This window comes from Tupaia chinensis, unplaced genomic scaffold, assembly GCF_000334495.1.
Source record: "Tupaia chinensis unplaced genomic scaffold, TupChi_1.0 Scaffold000600_1, whole genome shotgun sequence".
NCBI lineage: Eukaryota > Metazoa > Chordata > Mammalia > Scandentia > Tupaiidae > Tupaia > Tupaia belangeri.
Genome location: NW_006160117.1, coordinates 6,833,668 through 6,845,722, shown reverse-complemented (window position 1 = coordinate 6,845,722; position 12,055 = coordinate 6,833,668). Strand labels below are relative to the sequence as shown.

At 39.0% G+C, this 12,055-nt stretch overlaps 1 protein-coding gene across 6 annotated transcripts in view; it reads left to right on the top strand.

Annotated features, from left to right (window-relative positions):
• The window catches only part of TAB3 (TGF-beta activated kinase 1 (MAP3K7) binding protein 3), a 57,960-nt gene that overhangs the window by 5,801 nt on the left and 40,104 nt on the right, over positions 1–12,055 (top strand). For 5 of the 6 annotated variants that reach the window (XR_335995.3, XM_014591579.2, XM_006158485.3 and 2 more), the window contains exons 2-3: positions 178–259; positions 519–643. The gene's annotated coding sequence lies outside the window, so the exon portion shown is untranslated. The remainder of the gene's footprint in view (positions 1–177; positions 260–518; positions 644–12,055) is intronic. The other variant, XM_006158486.3, reaches the window with a different exon arrangement.

The window sequence follows — 12,055 nt, the reverse complement described above, 5'->3', positions numbered from 1 at the left end:
AAATTAAAAAATAAAGTATTTTGACCTCAAAGAAAAGATGATGGTAAAGAGCCACCTGCCCTATAAGTGTGGTCTAGCATCCTGTCTGCTAAAGCACCAGAAGCTTCTAGTTTTTGTCATTTTCCAAGTTTAGGTTGGGAAATGTGCAAAAGGATAACCATCTTTTCATTTTCTCAGGTTTCTAGACTACTGAAAAGAAGGTGTTTTTAGAGTTGGAGATGTGAATGAAATTCCTGTGCCAGGGCTTATACATCTTGAGGTATTTTTTTTTTCTAATCTTAAACGCTTTATTTTTTGTAACAGTTTTAGTTTTACAGGAAAATTGAAAAGGTAGTACTGCTGGTCCCCACATACCCCACACCCAGTTTCCTCTGCTAACAGCTTACATTAGCATGGTACATTGATTATAATTAATGAACCAGTATTGAAACATTATTATTATTATTAACTGAAGTTGATAATTTATTCAGATTCCCTTAATATTTATCGAATGTGTTTTTTTTTTTTTTCTGTTTCAGGATTTTATCCAGAAAACTACATCACATTTGGTCATTATGTCTCCTTAGGCTCGTCTTGGCTACGACAGTTTCTCAGACCTTCCTTGTTTTTGATGACCTGGACAGTGTTGAGGAGTACCGATCAGGTATTTTGTAGAATACCCTTCAATTGGGATTTGTCAGATATGTTTGTCATCGTTAGACTGGGATAATAGTTTTTTGGGAAGAATGCCACAAAGATAAAGTGCTATGAAGGAGAGACATCGTATGTCTCCACTTAATATATACCGAGTGTCCACACTCTATGACCGAAACTGAATGACTAAAGGATATAGAAACATAGTAAATGGTTGTGAATACCAGATACAGTGTGGGAAGATGGTGGGTGAAGGAGGAGAGTCTGAGGAAGGACATTAAGTAAAAAAATAGAGAGGCAAAGTATTTGTAGGACAAAGAAATGGGTTATTATCTGTTGAAGATAACTTTATAGTATTGTCAACTGTACTGGTGAGAAATGTACACATGTTGAAATATTCACTTTGCAAGTTAAATAACGTGATTGAATGTATAAAAGAAATTGAAATTAAAAAACGTGCCATTCTCATGTTCTCATAATTTTGGGTGGTTGGAAAAGTCATGGCATATTTTTTCTATATTTTTCTATGCAAAAATGCATTGTGACTTTTCCAACAACCCAATATCATGAAGAGTACACACTATCAACATGTCTTTCTACTATGTTGACCTCAGCCACCTGGATGAGAAGGTGTTTGTCAGGTTTCTCCACTATAAAGTTTTTTTTTTTAAGACCCTTTCTATATTGTGTGTTTTTGGAAAAAGTCACTATATGTAGTCCACACTTAAAAAGTGGGAAGTGGGGCCAGCAGGCAGCGTGGTAGTTAAGGTGCTCAACTACCACATGGCTGACTGTGGTTCGAGTCCTGGACTCAGCAGCTTGAAAATCACACTGGGCACGTGTGTGTGTGTGTGTGTGTGTGTGTGTGCGCGTGCATGCCCAAAATCCCAAGAGGAGAAGAAGCAATAGTGGCATGGCCATCCACTCTGGGTAGTGATTTCTTACTTTCTTTCTCACTGCCTCTCTCTGGCGAGTGCATATATCCTATGTCAAAAAAAAAAAAAGAAATGGGAAATTATGCTCCATCTCTTTGAGGGTGAATAATCTACATAAATTATTTTGAATTCTTTTGCGTGGACAGTTCAATTAATTGACTAACCAATCTTTTAAAATATATCCAATCTTTCAAAATATATCAGTATGGGCTCATGGATATTTATACTTTGGGTTGTATGTAATTCAATACTACTATCTGTATTTTGGTGTTCAGATTTTTACAGCTTTGGCCATTGAGAACTCTTTCAGTTGGCTCTTATGTTGTTTTGAGATGCCTCCATTGTTGTGAGATTTATTTTTGTTTGAATAAGATATTAATATTTCCTTACTTTCTGGCACTACAAGATATACAGGCTCTTCCTGTATGTTCCCTGCCCTAGTTTCAAAATCATCTGATTCTCTAGTGGGCCCTGGTTCTTTTATTAGATAATACTATTAGAAATCAAGATCTGGGTGATAGAAGTGCTCATTGCTCGTGGGGTGTTGCTGCTTCTAGGCCCTTTCAGTTGAAATTCCATGTATATACTATCCATATATTTATGCATATTCATAAATATTTCCATGTATAGGTTGCAGCTGGCACACATATCCATTGGAGAGGTGTTACTTTTAATTCAATCTGAATACTCTTCTCTTTATTTTTGGGGACTATATTAATAAAAAATAAATAAGAGGGCCAGCTGGTGGCTTGTTGGTTGAGGCCCTGTGCTTCCACATGGCTGACTGTGGTTCAATTCTCAGACCTCACAGCTTGCTGTCTCACTTTCCCTCTCTCTGTCTCTCTCTGGTGAGTGTGAAAAATAATAATAATTAATAAAATTAAACAGTTCTTTTAAAAAATAATTAAATTTTTAAAAGAAAATGCTTTCTGATTATTTTAATATAAATATGTTGGTTTTACATTATATTTCTTAGAGAGTATAAAAGAATACAAGATAGGTACAGTGAATATGTGACTGTTTCAAAATGGTTTCCACTATAATGAAAATCCTATAGGATGATTGTTTTAGAGATTACTTGCAAGGCTCATTTAGGGGGAAATAATAACTATTGTATCCTATCTGTACTTTGTTATTTGGTAGCACCTTTACATATAAGTATGAAAAATCCTGTAGTTGGTTCTCTTACTTTTACCAGTAAAGGATCATTTGTTAATCTCCATTATCAGCCACTTCATGTTGCAGTTTAACTTGAATAATTTATAATCTAGTACAAACACTCTTCTATTTTGAAAGCATGGTTAGCTTTAAGCTGTCTTGAAGAGTTAATACATCATCACAGTCTTACCAGTTAGTCAGCAGTACAGGAAAATAATGGTTAAGAGCATAGACTTCAAGTTCGTATCCTAGCTTTGCTACTTGTTAACTGTGTGGCCACAGGAAAATTATTACCCTCTCTGAGCCTTGTTTCCTTATTTGTAAAATGAGAGTGATAGTACTACCTCTCTCATGTGATTATTGAGGGTTAAATGAGGCAGAACCTTTGACATGGTGCCTGGCACTATAAATATTATCTAAAGTCAAAACCTCTAATGCTCGGGAACCAGCAGTTAGCGTAATGGCTATGTCGCTGGACTCCCACGTAGTCGACCGCGGTTCGTGTCCCAGACCCGGTGGCTTAAAACTCACGCCGGGCGCGTGTGCGTGTGTGCCCAAGATCCCGAGAGGAGAATGGAGGAGAAGGGATTACGGCGTGACCATCCCCCCTGGGGGGTGATTTCTCGCTTTCTGTCTCTATGTCTCTCTCTGTCTGGCTGGCGAGCGCATGCGCCCTACAGTGAAAATCTCTCCAAAAAAAAAAAAAACTCTAATGCAGCAGGAAAATGGATGAAAATTCCTAAGCTTTATATAGTATACTCACTTGCTTATGTTAAACAGTTCTTATGAGGCCACACTAATCAGAAAAACAAATGACTCTTTTCATTTTTTAGTCTTAAAAGACCTCTCAAGATAAGGCTAACTTTTCTGCAAACCCAAGAGCAAATGCTCACTTGTGCCAATATTAATGTAGGAGCAGTGGTCATCAGCCTAAGATATTACTTCCTCTTTAGGGGCTTCTTCAGGTTGCTACTAGGAATTTATGGGAGGGGCCAGGATGCTCAATTCCTTTGTTTCCCTGGGACAGTCTTACATGATGAATTATTGTGTCCCAAATTACTGTCAGTAGTATGCCGATGAGGTACACTAGACTTGACTGGTAGTTTTTGTACTATCTTTTTCCTCTCTGTAGAACACATTTTTGATGTCACAAACCCAGTAATGAATGAAGCAAGGTTAGGTTTCAGTGTCTGGGACCCCTAGGATGTGTAGGAGACTAAGCAAACTGGAGCATTTGGGTTTTTTTCTGAAAGGAGAGTGGTACTTCAGCTTCAGCCAGTTGTTGCCTGCAGTTGCTAGATCATCTGATTTTTCAGAAAAAGAACAAAAAAATCTAGATATCTAAATTTTTATGTAAAGTCTCCCTATTTTTAAATTCGGCTCAACTTTTTTTAAGAACTGCTGAGGCCAGACCAGGCAGATCTGTGGACTGGATTTGGCCCACAGACCATTGGTTTGCAACCTCTAATATAATTATTTTAGGAAGTGAGCTAAAATTCTGGCAGAAGTAAAACACTCTGAGCCACAATTGCACCACCCTGTGTATTTGCTGAGCTCAGAAAAGGCTGTGAAAACAAAGCTCTAGGTGTCGACATCATTTTCTAGAGTGTGGGGAATTGTGGCATCAGAGCAAAGCTCTGGGTGAGCTTCCCCTCTGAACGGGAGGAGGAATTCAGTTGAGAGAAATCCTAACAGCTGCCTTTTCAAGAACAGAACCCATTGCTTCTGCATTAGGGAGGTGTTCGCACCACAGGGAAAAAGCCTCAGGGATTCTACTGCTAAGCACAGCATTTGCCCCACCCCCACCCCCCTCCTCCAGTCTCTTTCTTGCCTTCAGAAATTAGGAGTCTCCAGAAAGCTGACAAGCAGTAAAGACTGGACCCTGCAGAAACTCCTGGTTCATGTGGCCCCTGAACTGTGTGATAATGGTAGACTTTTTACCTTCATTATCTTCTTTCTTGATCTAGGATTACTGCCTGCATAACTTCACAATCCACAGCTGTGACCATCTGGTCTTTAGTGGGGGTGTTTCAAGGGTGTCCCAGGAATTTGGTCATGTCTGAGCCTACCCTGTACAGCTCAGATATTGTTTGATCATTCTTTGCCTGGTTTTAGAGTGTCAAATCATCAACTAGCACTTTAATATTGTACAAAAAGGAGGAGCCCACTGTATGTTGTTACACACACACACACACACACACACACCAGGAGACATCAAAAGTTTATGAAAAATAGAATTAAAATATGAGTTTATTTTGGTCCAAAACAAATTTTGAAATCCATGTGTAGTTTTTTTCATGATGTGCATTTTCCAAGAGCTTTCCAATGACGCCTTGTATGGACAAGAGTAGATAACATGTTTTCGTCTGCGTTATAGCCAGATATATACTATGATACGATGCTATGTGACAGTATTTTCATTTCTATTATTTTTATAGGACTAAATTCAGAAATACAGTGTAATACTTTACTGTAAAACTAATGTGTTTAAAGGCAAATTACTTTGCTTATTGATTGGAATAGTGTCTGTTAACTCTCTGTCGTCTTAACCTCCCAGTGACCAAAAGGAAAAGCTTTTGTTCTGAATTGCCAGAGGGTATGTGTGCTCGCCAGAGAGCAAGAGAGAGAGAGAGAAAGGGAGGTAGACAGAGAGAGAGAGAGAAAGAGAAAGAAGAAAGAACCCCCCCCCAGTGGGATGTGGTCAAGCTGTAACCCCTCCTCCATTTCTACATTCCCTTGGAATTTTGGATGCCCATGCACACATGCTCAGCATGTTTTTCAAGCCGCCAGGGCTGGGATTTGAACCTCAATCAGCCGGCTCCCTTAACCACTGTGCTCGGGGGGCTGGCCCAGAAAGTTGGTTCTTTTAAAGGATGTATTTTAACATAATACAGTCATTAAGAAATTACTGAGTTTGAGACTATTATATATTGCTATGGAATACTAAGTGATCATACATATTAGTTAGTGCTTAAGTGAGTGAATGTCTTATGGGGCAAAATGCTAACCACTATTAAGATTACATACAGGGCTGCCTCCATGGCCTGGTGGTTAAGGCAGCTGGATCCCACATGGTCAACTATGTGGTTTGAGTCCCAGACCTGGTGGCTTAAGAAACACAGTGAGCATATATGACCAAAATCTCAAAAGGAGAGAGAGCTGGAAAAGGGATTATGGTATGACCATTCCTTGTGGGCCTCCCCCATGACATGGTAGTTTTTCTTCTCCCTCTCTCTGGCAAGTATACATAGCCTCTAGAAAGAGAGAAAGGGAGAGAAATTACATACATAATCCTTTAAGGAGAATATGTTTTTATCAGTTCAGATTCTATTTGTTGTGAAGTATCAGTCTACTCTTTATCATGTTTTTCAGATGGTGGCCATCTTTGTGGGTGTATAAATTGTTGACTTCAATTTGGAAGATGGTTTTAATATGTATCTTCAAAAGCAAGGATTTGGGGCTGGCTCTGTGGCCTAGTGATTAAGGGAGCCAGATTCCCACACAGCCAACTACAGTTTGAATCCCAACCCTCATGGCTTGAAAAATATACCAGGCTCATGTATGTACATGATCAAAATGTGGACAGAGTGGGAAAATGGAGGAGTAGGAGTTGCAGCATAACCATGTCTCATTGGGGGTTGTTTCTTTCTGTTTTCTCTCTAGCAAGTGAATGTGCCCTCTAGCAAATAAAAAATAAATAAATAAAAGCAAGTACTTGTGAACCTCCCCCATGACGTGGCAGTTAAGTGTTGTGTGTAAGAAGTCAGATTCCACGTGGCTGGCTGCTGTCATAGTCTCTGAAGCATAAAACATGCAAGGAGAGTGTGTTTACACATATGTGCATGTGTGCACACACACTTGTGTCCACAATGCCTAGAGGATGAGAAATGGAGGAAAAGGGATTGTAGTGTGACCAAATCCCTTTGGGAGGGTGAATTCTCTCCCTTTGGCGCTCTGATGAGTACACGTGCCCTCTGGCAATTAAAAATTTTAAATAAATAAATGAATGAATGAATGTATTTGTAACTATTTTAAATAACAAGAAGGCCTTTGGTGGGGGGAGGGGGCAACTTGGCCCCTCTTCCTTTGCTTCTTGTGTGTCCTAAAATACTAATTTATTTATGCAAGAATTCTTTCCTCCTCTCTTAACACTCCCCCCTCCCCACATACATGTTACTCCCTGTTTGGATGATAAACTGATGAGGCTTTGCTTTCTTTCCCCATCAAAGAAAGTTGCTCATCATGGGAAAGTCCAGTGACATAGCAAGCAGAATTATGCCATATGCTCATTCTCTGAGTGTTTCTTTATTTGTAAATTGGAGGTAATCATAGCTACCTTGGAAGGCATAGTTTTTCAGTAAATGGTAGCTAAGAGTAGTGATAAAATTAATAGTAACTTTGTCCTCTCTGTGTAGTTTCTCTGAAGGCTGACAAAGCCCTAGCAGCCCTGAAGAAATCTGAAGTGTATAGCGTCGGGCCTTTTGACACCTGCAACCTGTCTGTTCTTGTTGACCCTTGTTGTCTTTTCTTCTTTCTCATAAAAAGACAACTATATTGCCCTTGTATTTTAAAGTCTTGTAATTAGGCTTGGGAAATAAATAAAACCATGTTTTAGAGTCATTAGGAAAGCTCAAGTTAAGACTTGGGGTGCTTCAGAAGCTCTTTATTGACAGTTTGATTAAGGAGCCGTGAAGTGTTCTGAATGGGGTTAGCAAGTATTCAGAGGTTATTCCTGGTAGGAAAGCTGTTATTTCTGTAAATACAAGCAGATTCAGTTAGTTAAGGTCATTATACTATTTAATTCACTGTGATTTGTTGTCATTTTTAACCTAACGAATAACTATCAAACACCTAGTATGTGCTAGGTGACGATAGATATTGAACAGATAGGATCTGTGCCTAGTCAATTAGATACTTAAGGGACATATTGAATTAAAGAATCTCAGAGTTTTAGGTGTTAGCCTGCCTGTTATTTACGTGAAAATTCCAAAGCCTTATTGCTGTACTGTCAAGTAAAAGAGTCACTAACTACAGGTGGCTACTGAACACCAGAAATGTGGCCAGTCTGAATTGAAATGTGCTCTAATTCTAAAATACACACTGGATTTCAAGGACTTCATTTGAAAAAATATATAAAATGTCTTATCTATGACTTTTGTATGGGTTGCATATTAAAACAATATTTTTGATACATTCGGTTAAAAAATTACTTTACTTTCAGCTGTTTCCTTTTATTTTTTTTTTTTACTGTAGTCACAAGAACATTTAAAATTATACATATGACTCACATTATATTTTTATTGGACAATGCTGCCTTAAGAGCTTTAGTGACTTAGAACTTCAAGGTTATTCATCCAGCTAGGACTCCTTTGGCTAGGGCAGGTTATGGATTGGTTCAAGATGAAAATGGCAGGGAATATTTGTTTTGATCAAAAAGATGGATAATTCAAATCCTGCTTCAGGAAAAGTTAAGTTAACATTAAGGGCTTTGAAATAATTTACATTTTAAAAGAAAGCCTAAGCTTTTAGTGTCTCTTTGTATTTCAGATTTAGGATATTTAAAAGAGGAAAACTAGAAAACTATGCCCATTGATTTAGTAGCCTAAATTTTTTCTGTTTCCTAAGCATTCACAAACTACGCCACACATAGGCAATCTCTGCTCCCCCAGTATTTGTGGAGAGGGGAGTGGATGCAAGGAGGAAGAGAGGGCAAGATTGGTCTAAAAGGTTATTTATAACCTAATAGTGTTTTACTGTCATATGAGGTTGACTGGTTTAGTTTATTGAATTAACCCAACATTTCACAAATAATTGAGCAGGCCCTGGGTTTGGTTCTAGAAGTGCAGTAGTGAACAAGACAAAACCTTGAATAAGAGCTTTAAGCTTTTGGTTGGTTAGCTGATTGTTTTGTTTTCAAAGAGACCAAGACACCCACAGATAAAGAGGGAAGTTTTAAGATGAGATGATGTGGGCGGGGGCTGGCAGGTGGCGTGGTGTTAAGGTGCTGGATTCCCACGTAGCGGATGATGGACCTGGTGGCTTGCTTTGTCACTTTTTCTTTCTCTCTCTCTCCTTCCTTCTCTGGTCAAATTAAAATAAATAAATAAAGAAAAAAATATTTTTTTTAAAAAATAAAAAGAAATAATTTCAAACTTAATAGAAATTGTAAGAATAAAACTAGTATAATAAACACTATATATCCTTAACTCAGACTCACCTATTGTAATATTTTTCTGTTTGCTTTATAGTTTGTTTCTACACACATGTGTGTGCGTATACATGCATGTGTGTATATTTACACATATATGCTATGTGTTTTTTCCTGACCAATTTGAGAGTAAGTTGCATGTCCCTTACCCTTTTTTTTTTTTGAGGGGTTTTTGCTATAGGGCGCGTGTGCTCACCAGACAGACAGAGAGAGACAGAGACAGAAAGCGAGAAATCACCCCCCAGGGGAGATGGTCACGCCGCAATCCCTTCTCCTCCATTCTCCTCTCGGGATCTTGGGCACGCACGTACACGCACCTGGCGTGAGTTTTAAGCCACTGGGTCCGGGACGCGAACCACGGTTGACTACATGGGAGTCCAGCGACATAGCCATTACGCTAACTGCTGGTTCCCTCCTTTACCCTTTTTGAAGTGGGCATTTGTTGTTAGAAACTTCCCTCTGAATACTGCTTTTGCTATATCCAATAGGTTTTGGTATGTCATGTTTCCATTTTCATTTGTTTCAAGAAATTAATTTTTTTTCTCAGGGCCAGCAGGTAGTGTGTTGGTTAAGGCACTGGATTCCCACATGGCTGACCATGGTTTGAGTCCTGGACCCGGCAACTTGAAAATCATACCAGGCTTGAGTGTGTGCATGCCCGGAATTCCAATAGGAGAATGGAGGGGAAAAGATTGCACTATGGCCATCCCCCCTGGGAGGTGATTTCCACTTTCCCTCTCTTGGTCTCTCTCTGGCAAGTATATACTACCCTATGGCAAAAACCTTAAAAAACTTATCTTCCTCAATTTCTTCTTTGACACAGTAGTCATTCAGGAACATGTTGTTTAGTTTCTATATATTTGTATATTTTCCATAATTTCTCGTGTTGATTTCTAGTTTTATTCTATTGTGGTCAGAAAAGATACTTGCTATGATTTCTATTTTTAAAAAATTTTAAGGCTTCTTTTATCGTTAAAAAATGGTCTATCTTAGAGAATGTTTCATACGCTGATGAGAAGAATGTGTGTTCTGCAGCTGTGGAATGAAATGTTCTAAAAATGTCAGGTCCATTTGGTCTGTGGTGCACTTTAGCTCCAGTATTTCTTTGTTTATTTTCTGGCTAGATGATCTGTCCATTGCTGAAATGGGGTGTTGAAATCCCCAGCTATTATTGTATTAGAGCCTATCTCTCCCTTAGGTTTAATACTCATTTTATGTATTTGTGTGCTTCAGTATTTGGTGCATATACATTTACAGTTGTTATATTCTCTTGTAGAATCAATCCTTTTATTACTAGATAATTAACACCTTTGTTTTTACCATTTTTTAAAAAGCTTATTTCTTTAATTAGAATGAGGTATATTTACAGAGAGGAAGAAACACACGCAACATGATTTCACTCAGGATCTCCTCCCCAGCCTTCTTAGCCAACTGGGATCATAGACACGTGTGTCAGCATGTACAGGTTGACTGAGAAACTGAACTCACAATCTTCCATGTATGGACCAGTGGTGCTTACGTGGCGTGTTCCTGCTGTGCCACAAAGTGGTCCCTCTTCTTGCTGTTTTTATTTTGAAATCTGTCTAATAGTCAGTATAGCAAGTCACTCACTTTTGATTGTCATTTGCATGGCATACATTCCCTCCCTTCATTTTTAGTCTATGTATGTCTTTACAGATGAGATGAGTTTCTTGTAGGTGACATATAGTGTAGTCTTGTTTTTTTTTTAGTCTATATAGCCAATCTGTATCTTTTGAATGTGATATTAATTCATTTATTTTGGAGGTTATTATTGATAGATGTGAAGTTACTACTATAATTTTGTTAGTGGTTTTCTGGTTGTGTTTCTTTTGTTTCTTGCTCCCTTTATTATTGTTTATCTTTGTGATATGGTAGTTTTCCATAGTAATAAGATTTAGTTTCTTCCTCTTCTGAGCAATTGCCTTATTGATGAATTTTATACCTTTGCGGTTTTTTTAATTTGCCATATGGTACATGTACTTGCCAGAGAGACTGAGAGAGGGGAAGTGAGAAAGCTTTCCCAAAGGGAATGGCCATGCCATAATACCTTCGCAATACACCTTCTGGGATTTGGGGCATGCACACACATGTGCCCTGTGTGTTTTTCAAGCCACTGGGTCCAGACTTAAACTGTGCAGTTGGCCATGTGGGATCTAGCACTTTAACCACCATGTCACCTGCTGACCCCACCTTTGCATGCTTTTATGGTGCTCTTTATCTTCCTTTTGCTTCCAAATGTAGGGCTCTCTGGAGTATTTCTTGAAAAGTTGGTAATGAATTCTAATGAATAATAGTAAGTAATTCTCTCAATTTTTGCTTGTCCGAAACCATGTTTTTTTTCTTCAGTTCTGAAGAATAACTTTTCTAGGTGTAATATTCTTGGCTAATTACTGTAGGCTTTTAAAATTCTTTTTAATTTTTTTCTCCGAGTTATCTCAAAAGCTCTGTCTTCAAGTTTAGAACTTCTTTCTTAAGTTTTTTATTTGCCAGTGAGAGAGAGAGAGAGAGTGCAAGAGGACGAGAGCACCTCCCAAGGGGGTATAAACATGCTGCAATCTTTTTTCCTGTTTCTCCATCTCATCTGGATTTAGGGCATGCATTTAGATAGGTGTACTCAGACCCTTAGTGAAGTCCACAAAGCTCATAGGGGTCTCACTGATCAGCAGGAGCACTGGGGACAGTGTCTTCCTACCTTCACCATGCACAGGTGCCTTGCTGATAGAGGGAATAAGATTGCCTGTGGCAGTGATGGCAGCAGGTTTGTGGTAAGGCAACAGGTAGGGTATTTGGAGGCCCTTCCAATTGAGATAGTTGGGTAAGTGGTAGTAGCTATGTGAGGGCAGTGTCCCCAGGCCAAATGAGATGTGCAAGGGATGTGGAGACCACACTGGATGAGGGTGCAGGGCTATAGGGGTGTTGGTGTCCAGGCAGGCAAAATGGGCCCTATGTTGGGCTTGCTCAGTGCTCAGTGGAAAGGGGACTGAGTCTCAGGTTCCTATGGGGGTAGGGGGTGCCATGCCCTGACAGATGACTCTGAGCCACAGATGGCATGCAAGGAGACTACACAATAAGTGGGGGCAATGCTACTCAGAATGGCAAC